Source organism: Lissotriton vulgaris, chromosome 12 (assembly GCF_964263255.1).
Source record: "Lissotriton vulgaris chromosome 12, aLisVul1.2, whole genome shotgun sequence".
Classification (NCBI taxonomy): domain Eukaryota; kingdom Metazoa; phylum Chordata; class Amphibia; order Caudata; family Salamandridae; genus Lissotriton; species Lissotriton vulgaris.
Genome location: NC_141700.1, coordinates 94,692,481 through 94,703,244, shown reverse-complemented (window position 1 = coordinate 94,703,244; position 10,764 = coordinate 94,692,481).

The window sequence follows — 10,764 nt, the reverse complement described above, 5'->3', positions numbered from 1 at the left end:
TACTGCTATGGTATTTTCTATATACCGGGGCTCCCATTCCGACGACGGGGGAATGACATAAAGCATGGGAATATATGAAAGTTCCAATACTGGGGCAACAATATGCTTGCCCGCTATCACCTACTTGGCCCTTTTGTTGGTACACCTGAGTCAGTGTATCATAAGGTTGTCTATGTCCTAATGCTGGGGTGTGTACCAGTTAAGCAGAGCACTGGAGTTGGAGAAATGCAATTGTGTAGCTGCAGCTCTTTCCATCTTTCTTCCAACCACATGCAGCTTTTGGCTGTCTTTGTCTGGTAGTGGCACTACAGAGGTTGGAGACATGGTCCTAATCTTAGCTGTTAACACCATTAGTGTGTCTGGTTCCACATTCGCATAGCATAGACTTTGGGCCCTGTGAGTATATTTTGTGCTTACTTCCTATGCAGAGTGTAACTGCACATAGCTTACCTTTGACTTCAGTGAAGCAAACTAGAGCGCTTTCTGGTATCTTTTGTCCATAGTTTGATCGAGTTCTGCAGTCTTTGTATGTTTTACATAAATCTCTGAGGGCTCCCGTAATTCATACAAAACTCAACCATCTTTGAGGTTCTTTCTATGAGAGCATGAACCTTACCTAGGTTGACAGGAGCCAAGTTAACTAAGAGAGGTATTGTGTGCACACCGTTGGAACCATTCGGGGAGGATATATGGTCTAACGGACAGAGTTGTTGACTTTGGAACTGGTGAACAAAGTTAGAGTCCTGTTATCAGTTAAACATCCTGTGATTCTGACAAACTGCTTTATCGCACCTCTTCCAGTGCCTAAAAATGAAATGAATGACATAATAACAATCTGACCTGGTGTAATGTAATTTAGGGTTCATGTAAAGCCCTCAAATCCCTTTGACCCAAATACGCACTATATAAAACTGCAGAACACAAAAATAAATAACCCAGATAATAATCGTGTCAAGTACCCTATGAGCGGGGGTACTGTTCAAAATGGGGCCCTATTTAGCATCATTATCATCGATGGGATCTGCCAGGGCAAGCTTCGGCAAAGTACTACTTGGGGGAGGAGGTTTTGCAGTTAGTGGAGGAAATGTCAGCAGTGCTGGTAGCAGACAGCTTAAGGAGGCATTAGTTATTGCGGCGGTGGCTATGGACCAGCTTGAAACCTCAAATTTTAAGTCACACACCCCAGTCATTTGTTGTAGGTCCTTCATCAAATTGACTGGTACATCTAGCACTGGCTGTCCAGTCATTCTTATGGATCGGTCTCGTAGGGATTACAGTAACAGTTGTAGTGAGACTGGTAATCTTGCCTGCATCATCCACGAAGCGAGGATAATTTGGTTTATAGTATTGTGGCTGGGCATTGTGTGTTTGTAAGAAGAAATCAAGCTCTTCCTCTAGTTCTTGTCACTTGACCTCAAACAAAGCACGACTTGCAAACACGGCCAAATAGACCTTGTGGATCTGATTCTTCTTGTGGTTCAGTCTCCAGGAACATATACATGGTGGTTGGGCAGATGCTTTACTAAGCGAATTGTGCTATGGCAACAATGGTTATGATGTCTCTTTAACTGAGACCAGCGTGATGATCCAAGTATTCTGTTATTCTGATCTAGAATAGACTGTGAATTGGGTTCTGTTGACTTTGCAGGCGATATTGTCAAAGGTGGCTTTTCTACGGGTCGACATAGAAACTACAGATGGTGAACATCCCCACCCACTACGCCGGCCACACGCTTGACCCAGTCTTCTCCTCCAGCAAGCACATCTCCTTCAGCCACTCCACCGGACTACACTGGACAGACCACAGCTGCTTCCCTTCAACTTCAGAACCACGACCCACCACCGCCCACAACAGGTTCCCCGCAGAAGCTTGAGCAAGATCATCGCCGACCAGCTCGCCACCACCCTCAGCCAGAACCCGCCCACCAACACGACGGACCCAGACGAAGCAGCCCGCAACTTCACACAGTGGCTCACCGGCTGCGCCGACGAACTCGCACCACTGAAGAATCCTCCCAGCAGAACCGGCAGTAGGAAAGCCTCAAAAACTCAAAGAAAACCTGCCGCACCCTTGAGAAAGCCTGGCGCCACGACCAAACAGCAGAACACATGACAGCCCTCAAGAACGCCACCCGCAAACACCACCAGCAAATCCGCACCACCAAGAAGACCGCATTCAAAGAACGACTGGACAACAACACCCACAACAGCAAGGAACTCTTCAGAGCTCTCCAACCCCAGTGCCTGCAGCAACAACATCACACCCTCGCAAGACCTCTGCGACTCCTCTCGCCTCGTTCTTCCACCGCAAGATCGCCGACATACACAACAGCTTCGGCGCACTGACCACGCACCCCCCACCCTCACCCTCTGCACCTGGACCCCTGTCAGCACCGAAGACACCACCCGCCTGATGAACACCATCCACTCCGGCTCCCCTACTGACCCATGGCCACACTACATCTTCAACAAAGCCGACTCCATCATCGCACCCCAACTCCGGGACATCATCAACAGCTCCTTCGCAACCGCCACCTTCCTGGAGAGCTGGAAACACGCCGAACTGAGCGCCCTCCTGAAGAAACCCACCGCGGACCCTACGGACCTCAAGAACTTCCGCCCCATCTCGCTCCTCCCTTTCCAGCCAAAGTCATCGAGAAGACCATCAACAGACAACTCTCCGCCTTCCTCGAGACCAACGGATCCCTCGACCGCTCACAGTCCGGATTCCGAGCAAACCACAGCACCGAGACCGCCCTCATCGCAGCCACCAACGACATCAGGTCCTTGCTCGACAACGGGGAAACTGCTGCCCTCATCCTCCAGGACCTCTCAGCAGCCTTCGACACCGTATGCCACCGCACCCTGATACAGCGCCTCAGCAACATCGGAATTCAAGGAGCGGCACTGAATTGGATCATCGCGTTCCTCGCCGGAAGAACCGAGAGTCCGCCTCTGCCCGTTCCGCCCTGTGGCCTCCGAAGTCATCTGCGGCGTACCGCAAGGATCCTCACTCAGCCCCACCCTCTTCAACGTCTACATGAGCCCTCTCGCAGCCATCGCTCACCAACACAACCTCAACATCATCTCTTACGCCGACGACACCCAGCTGATCCTCTCCCTCACCAACGACCCCACCACCGCCAAAGCCAACCTCCAGGAAGGAATGAAAGACGTCGCAGAATGGATGAAGATCAGCCGCCTGAAACTGAACACGGACAAGACGGCAGTCCTCATCCGAGGCCATCTCCCTCTGACTGGGAAAACTCCTGGTGGCCCCCTGCCCTGGGCATCGCACCCACACCAATGGACCACGCACGCAACCTGGGCTTCATCCTGGACTCCAACCCCACGAGGACCAAGCAAGTGAATGCTGTCTCGTCATCCTGCTTCAACACCCTGCGCATGCTCCGAAAGATCTTCCGGTGGATCCCCACCGAAACCAGGAAGACGGTCACCCAGGCCCTCATCACCAGCCGTCTGGACTACGGGAACACCCTCTACGCTGTAACCACAGCCAAACTCCAGAAAAGACTCCAGCGCATTCAGAATGCCTCAGCACGACTCATCCTGGACATCCCTCACCACAGCCACATCTCTGCCCACCTGATCAACCTGCACTGGCTCCCCGTCAACAAGAGGATCACGTTCAGACTCCTCACCCACGCACACAAGGCTCTCCACGACACGGGCCCGAAGTACCTCAACAGCCGCCTCACTTTCTACACACCCACCCGCCAGCTCCGATCCGCCAGCCCGCCCTCGCCTCCGTCCCACGTTTTCGGAAATCCACCGTCGGAGGTATTCAGATTAGCTTTATTCGATTTTGTAGTATAAAATCATAAAAGCAGCAATACATATATATACACATTACACTTCATACAGGAATAAATAACATTAATATTAAAATAGGATTAAATCAATATTATAGTTCAGCTAATCATTGAATTACGTTTTCTTAAAACATTTTTTAAAAAACCTGTCATAACCATTGTGCAAGTAACATTTTCCAGCTGCTGCAAGCTAAGATACGCGGGTCTACATTGCCTCCAAGCACCCTGCCTCCGGTACGGTTTGATCCATCTTTTACGTTCCGTCTCATATAGTTTACAAAACACTACATGAAAGGTGGATTGCAGCGACATGCTATCACAGGGGCAAGGAGCTAAAGTTCTAGACCAGTCGTTATTGGTTGGAAATGTGACCAGCCGATGAAACGGGTTAAACCTAAATCTTCTCAAGATAAAACGTTCAAAACCCAAGGTACACAAGGTTAAGTACAGTTGTATTTTGTAGGAGATCAGTGTCAGTTGATGTTCAATAACCGTTTTCTTTGTTATCTCCCCAGAGCGTCTTAAAGAATCAAAATGAGCCATACATAGCCTCTTTAGCTCTTTTTTTGGTACATCCTGGATCAACTCTGGGTTGCTGAATAATTCAGGCTGCTGGAGATCGGATAATGTTTTCCTGATATACTCAAGCCAGATAATATGCTTTGCATTATCTATGCCCATGGCATCCTTGATAATCTCCTGGTTCAGACCAAGGGTTTCGGAGGCCCATACTCTGCGCCAAAGCAGAATAGGTTGCATTTTTATCAGATCTGTAATATGATCCATCCCTAATTCCGCATGACAATTAAATACGGACGTACCCTTTGGGAGTGCTAGCAGGCATCTGAAGAAATTATTTTCAACTATTTGCAAGGGTGATGTATCCTGATACCCCCAGATCCCTGCCCCATATAATGCAATGCTTCTGCATTTCGCCACATAGATCTTTAACATGATTTTGGGGGGTCTTTTACCTAATTTAATGGGAAAAAAATTAAACGCCGCTATAGATCGTAAAAAAGATAGGGTCCTATTCTTAACCTCAGGCCCCCAGGAGCCTGAACCATCGATTAAAACCTCCAAATATAAGATGGTTTTAGTGTGTTCAATTTCTAAACCTGTCACTTTAAGATTTTTACAGGTAGCCTGGCCTTTACCACAGCACATCACATACGATTTCTTCGCATTAATTTTTAGTCCCCTGACCTCCATAAATTCTACATATTTTGTAAGGGCCTTCTGGGCGCTCACCTTCGTTCTTGCCATCAATACTGCGTCGTCACATACAAGAGTGAGACAATCTGCTTATTGCCGTACCTTGGGGAGTCGATTTTATGGCCCTCAATTCAGCCTCAAGAGTATTCGTGTAGAGGGAGAAAAGGAATGGTGCCAACACGCATCCTTGTCTTACACCCTTTTCTATTCTGAACGGCCCGTGCACTTCCCCCCTCAGCCCATATCTTACTTTAGCAGTTGCCCCTGAATAGAGCTGGCGAACAAAATCTCCTACAATATTTGCCACAGTTTTGTATGCACTACGCAATCGAAGGCGGCCGAGAGGTCGACAAAAATTGCGTATAGACAACCCTGTTTGGCCCGAGAATAATTTGCTTGTAGCAATAAAAAGTTTACGACCTGCTCCACGGTCCCCATCCCTTCCCGGAAGCCGTACTGTACAGGGCTTAATATGCCATGCTCCTCCGCCCAAATTTGCGTTTTATTTAAAACCACTCGCCCTACCATGTTCATAAGGGAGTCTAAAAGAGATATGGGTCTATAATTAGATGGGCTCTCCCTGTCCCCCTTTTTGTAAATAGGTATTATGACCGATTCTAACCATGTACTAATGAAGCCTTTTGCACAGCAGGCCTCAAAGACCTGTGTACAAAGTGGGGCCCATAGGTCAACATTCATTTTATAAATGTAATTAGGGATCCCATCTGGTCCCGGGGCTTTGTTATTTTTACTGGCATTTAATGCTAACCGTACTTCCTCAAGGGAAATCTCCATGGCTATCGGTTCGTGGCCATCCTCTGATGAGAGATACCCGTTATCCCCATCCTCCTCCATGGGGACCTCTTGTGTATTTGAATAGACCTTGGAGAAGAAAGCAATCCAGGTTTTTTTGTCTTTGGCAATTTCTATCTTTGCTGCCTCCTTTGCAGTAAAAAAAAAGGTGCATTAACTGCCTGCCAAAACGATCTGGAGTCTCTGTACTGTGAGGCCCTCAACAAGTTCTGCCATGCTAGATCTTTAATTTCCTTCTTTCTTTGGCGTCTCACCGGGTTGTATGTTTTCCTGCATTTTCTTATTATTTCAGGATCTCTTGGTTTATTACTTAGGGCAACCTTAAGGGCAGTATACGCCTTCGTGCACTGAGATTCAAACCATCCCCTCCCTATATTACTCTTATTACTGTGTGGCCTGGATAATGCTTGTAATATTACTAAAAGCCTCCAGAATCTGGTCATTTGAGGAATCCTCATCTAGACATGCAATGATGTGTCTATAAGCCTTAGTTACAATTTCTTTTGATTTTTTATCTGGATCCGCAATGCTCCATTTCAGTGCCAGTCCGTTTTGGCGTGCTATGGAGATGTATTGTGTCTAGGTCAGGGACTTAATCATAGTGGCGCTATTGAGCTCAGAGGTGCTTATAGACACACTCAGGGGAAGATGGTCACTCAGCCCAATTATGGGAATCTCAAAGTCCTCCACACAGTTAGAGAATCTGTTCGGTACAATAATGAAGTCAATGACAGATTGAAGCCCCCTAGCTAAAAAAGTGGGGCTAAAATCAACCTTAGGAGAACACAGCATGTTAGCAAAACCAAGGTCATAATTGGCCATTATGCTATTTATTATCTCCCCTTTATCCGTGTGCATAAAATGACTTCCACCCACATTCTCTCCTCTCCCATATTCCTGGAACCCACATGTTTCCTGATCACATATATTCATATTAAAGTCCCCAACCCATATCAGTATAGTGTTTTCCCCTTTCAACAGGTTTTGGCCACTTAGTTCCACCTGCAGTTTCTTTAAGACTTCTGCAAAGTTAGTGTTCTTAATATTATTATAGAAGTGAACTATTACTAACTCTACACAATGGTTTAAGGTTACAGAAACCAGTTGGAAAAAATGAGAACAGTTTCTACTGGCAATATTAATTACCTTCAACAGGTTAGAAACATAAATGCATATACCTCCTTTGTGCCTGCCGTGCAAAGAACGAACTGCAGGAATATGGAAAGTTTTAAAACCATCAAGATGTTTCTCATTTATGAGCCAACTTTCCTGGATACATAAAATGTCGTAATTTCGCACAAACTCTCCCCAGATGGTATTATGGACTTTACTCTCAAATCCGCATACATTCCAGGAAACAATCCTCACTTGACCACCCTGTTGTCTCTGGCAATTTTGTTTATCATTTCTAGCACACCCCCGCTCTAATTCTGGCAAAAAACCCTCCTTGCTACCTCATTCACAATTTTGCCGTCTTTATTTTCCGGGGTCATCAATAATGTGCCCTTGCTGTCCCCCACAGTGGGCATAGTCCTAAATGTGTTATCCATTGCTATGTTTGCAATAGTAGTGGTAGTATCCTGCATGCTAAAGTTGGGGACCATTGACGCTTCCATTGATGTTTTATTACACTTATTTACCTGGTCATTGGGTATGGTCAGAGTGGGAGATTTCCCCCACTGCGGGACATATAAGAGAGTCTGTGTAACTTTATTTTTATTACCACCAAGTCAATCCCAGTCATTAAGCCCGGAAAGTATTGCAAACCTATTTAATCCTTCGAAAACAGGGGCATGGCCCTCATTTCCCTGCTGGGTCTGGTATGAATATTTCTTACTGATATGTCCCCACCCTGTACTTGTGGGTGGAAGGTCCCATTGTATCCCCACCCATTTCCTCTATTGGGTCTTGATCTTTTCAGGTCCCTGTAGAAATACTCTAGAGGCAGAATCTCAATACCCTGTCTCCTTGACCCTGCGTTAAACATGACCTCACTAAGTATTCTAGCTACAGGTTCAGGGTTGTTAAAATTGATTGATTAACATTAATTATAATACAGACCCCGGTTTTATCTTTACGTGTCCTGCCCAACCATGCCACCCTTTGGGCCATTATAATATTTTGCCATATCTTATTGCCCTCAGAAGTATTATTTGCAATCCAATGGGCCACTTTATTTTTCAGTTGTCCATAATTCTCCCTTATTCAATGTTGGAACATTTCCAAGAACTAATACCAACGGTGAGGATTCAGGAGGTAAATTAATTATAGGCAATGGGACATGATCTTCTGTATAGACATGTCCCTCTCCTGTCCCCTTATTCTCACCAGGTTTCGATAGTGGTGTATTTTGAATGCTTTTTTTAGTGGTTTTACTTTCAGCAGATTTCTGCAATTGGCCAGGATCTTTTGGTACAACCTTTAAAACTGAACGAGTGGATGGAATAGCTTTGGATACTAAAGTATTATTATGCCCAGGCACGCTAGCCTTATTAGGATCTACGGGTACTTGAGCATCCAACTTGCGTGTATTCTCTTGGGTTGCTTCAGTTAGGGCGTCAAGTTTACCATTGATAACCCTTAGTCTTTCTAACAAGGGAAGTGTAAAGGATCTTAACAGATGAGTCATATTAGAAAAAGACATTTCTAGTTCTTCCCCGGTATAAGTATACAGTTTTGGGGCTGCGGGCCCAGGGTATCACTTCCTATCGGACCTTTAAGTTGTCTTACTTGTTTGTTAATTAATGATGTCGCTTTTTTAGAGGTAGGTATACATGGCCTGCCAGACAGTTTAGAGATTTTAGATTTCCTGCCCAAGTGGGGACCCCCTCTCCTCTTTCTTTTGCCCGCTAGCTTGGTGCATATAGGCACTTTACTTTGTAAATCAGTGGCCTGTACACTTTTCCTGGCCACAATGGGGTGGAAACCCTCTGATGATAAGCTGCTACATGAGAAAATGTTCAGGGGCAATGTATCAACATCCCAGTCTGTTGAGTTATCTTTGTGTTGTAATCCTTTCTGATAGTCGGGCTAGGCGTAACTAATCTCCTTGGTTCGTCATGGACCGGAGTGACAGCGTTTTTCAGGTCACCTAACGAGGAACGTTTAGCACCCGTGAGTTCATGCGATAAGCGTTTTTCCGTGAGTGCAATCTCACTGTCAATAACCCCAACAGCTCTGATGAAAAAATCCTATGTCCCATTTAGAGTTCCCCCAAATGCAGTAATACCACGTCCCCCCCCCCCCCCCCCTCTCCCCTGCAAGGTTGCGGGCCATAATCAATTGAGGTCAGGAATGATGGTTAGCAGATTTAATAGATATGTCTTCTTACCACGGTAATGAGGGATTTGGAGATATGGCCCAGCCCAGTCTTGGTAGGTCGTAGACGGCCTGCCCTTTGCCCGGGCTTAGCCCAGTGCCTCCCGCGACGCGGAGGGTAGCCGGGAATTTAAGTGCCTCCTGGTGTGGGTGAAGAAGGCTTCCGGCCGCTAAGGCTGCTGGCTCCTGTAGTCCCCAGGCAGGCAGGTCTCCCCCCCCACTGCGGCCGCGCTCAGATGTGGAGCTGCGGCGGCGGGAGGAGACCCTGGGCAGCACTTCAGGTTGTGGCGGCAAAACGGACTTGAAACGGGCTCAAAGAAACGCCCCAGCAATATACAGCGTGGTTCAGCTGGCAAGTAAGTCCCCGTCGGAGGTAGATCCTTCTCCTACCTGGCAGCCAAGACATGGAACTCCCTTCCCACTCACCTACGGCTGACCCTGAACCCTGTCTCCTTCAGGAAACAACTGCTGTTCGAGCAGTAGCGACCCCCCCCCCCCCCCCCCCCACCCCTAAGCGCCTTGAGACCCTTACGGGTGAGTAGCGCGCTTTACAAATTTCATGATTGATTGATTGACTGAACTGCTGAGATCAACTGTAACTCATGAGACTAGTCTGTCGACATAGAAGCATTAGCATGAGTTGCTGTCTGACAGATGGGGAGCCATCATTTCTGAAACAGCCTTCAAGACAGTCAACTGGCCAGCTGAAGAAATACAGCAGCCATGCTCGATGATGTGGTCTTCAACAGTGTGGCGACTGCATTTTTTGGTAGGATTATTTTCAACTTTACTATAAGTTCGGTTGAAAGGCTAAAAACGAGTATTTTTCTAAAGCTGCTTTTCCATCTTAGCAGGTGCTTCAAACGATGTTGTAGGAACCTGGCTCTTTACGAGATATATCAATAATCTGATATACTGTGAACAGAGGCCAGGGGTTCCCTTACATATATATATATATATATATATATATATATATATATATATATATATATACATATATACATATATACATATATACATACATACATATATACATACATACATATATATATATATATATATATATATATATATATATATATATATATATATATATATATATATATATTGGACAGGGGCTTACTTTGCAATCTCAAAGTACTCTGTTAGTGGGTAGTGTGGTCGAGCAGCCTTATGCTTTACACAGAGGAGTGTAAGACATTTGCAAATACACACAATAAATAATAAATGACACACAACTAAAGAAGGAGATCCACACCAATTTTACAAAATACTGTGTACCTTTATATATGTTTAAGCATCAGAACAACCGTCCACGAAAGTACGTTTTTAAATATAAATTCTTTTAACTTTAAAAAGTGGACACAGAGCAATTTGAGTTCTGAATTTTTATCCTATGAAAGGAAGAACAAGTTCTGCAAACAGGTACAGTACATCAACTTAAAGGACCAATCTCCAGGAGTTAAGGAGAGTGGTGGGCAAGTTCCAAAGCAGCACCAACAATACACAACGGCGGAGGCCGGGTGCAGGGAGCACATCAGTGTTGCGAGTTCAATGCGTTTGAATGGGGATTGGTCACTGTAAA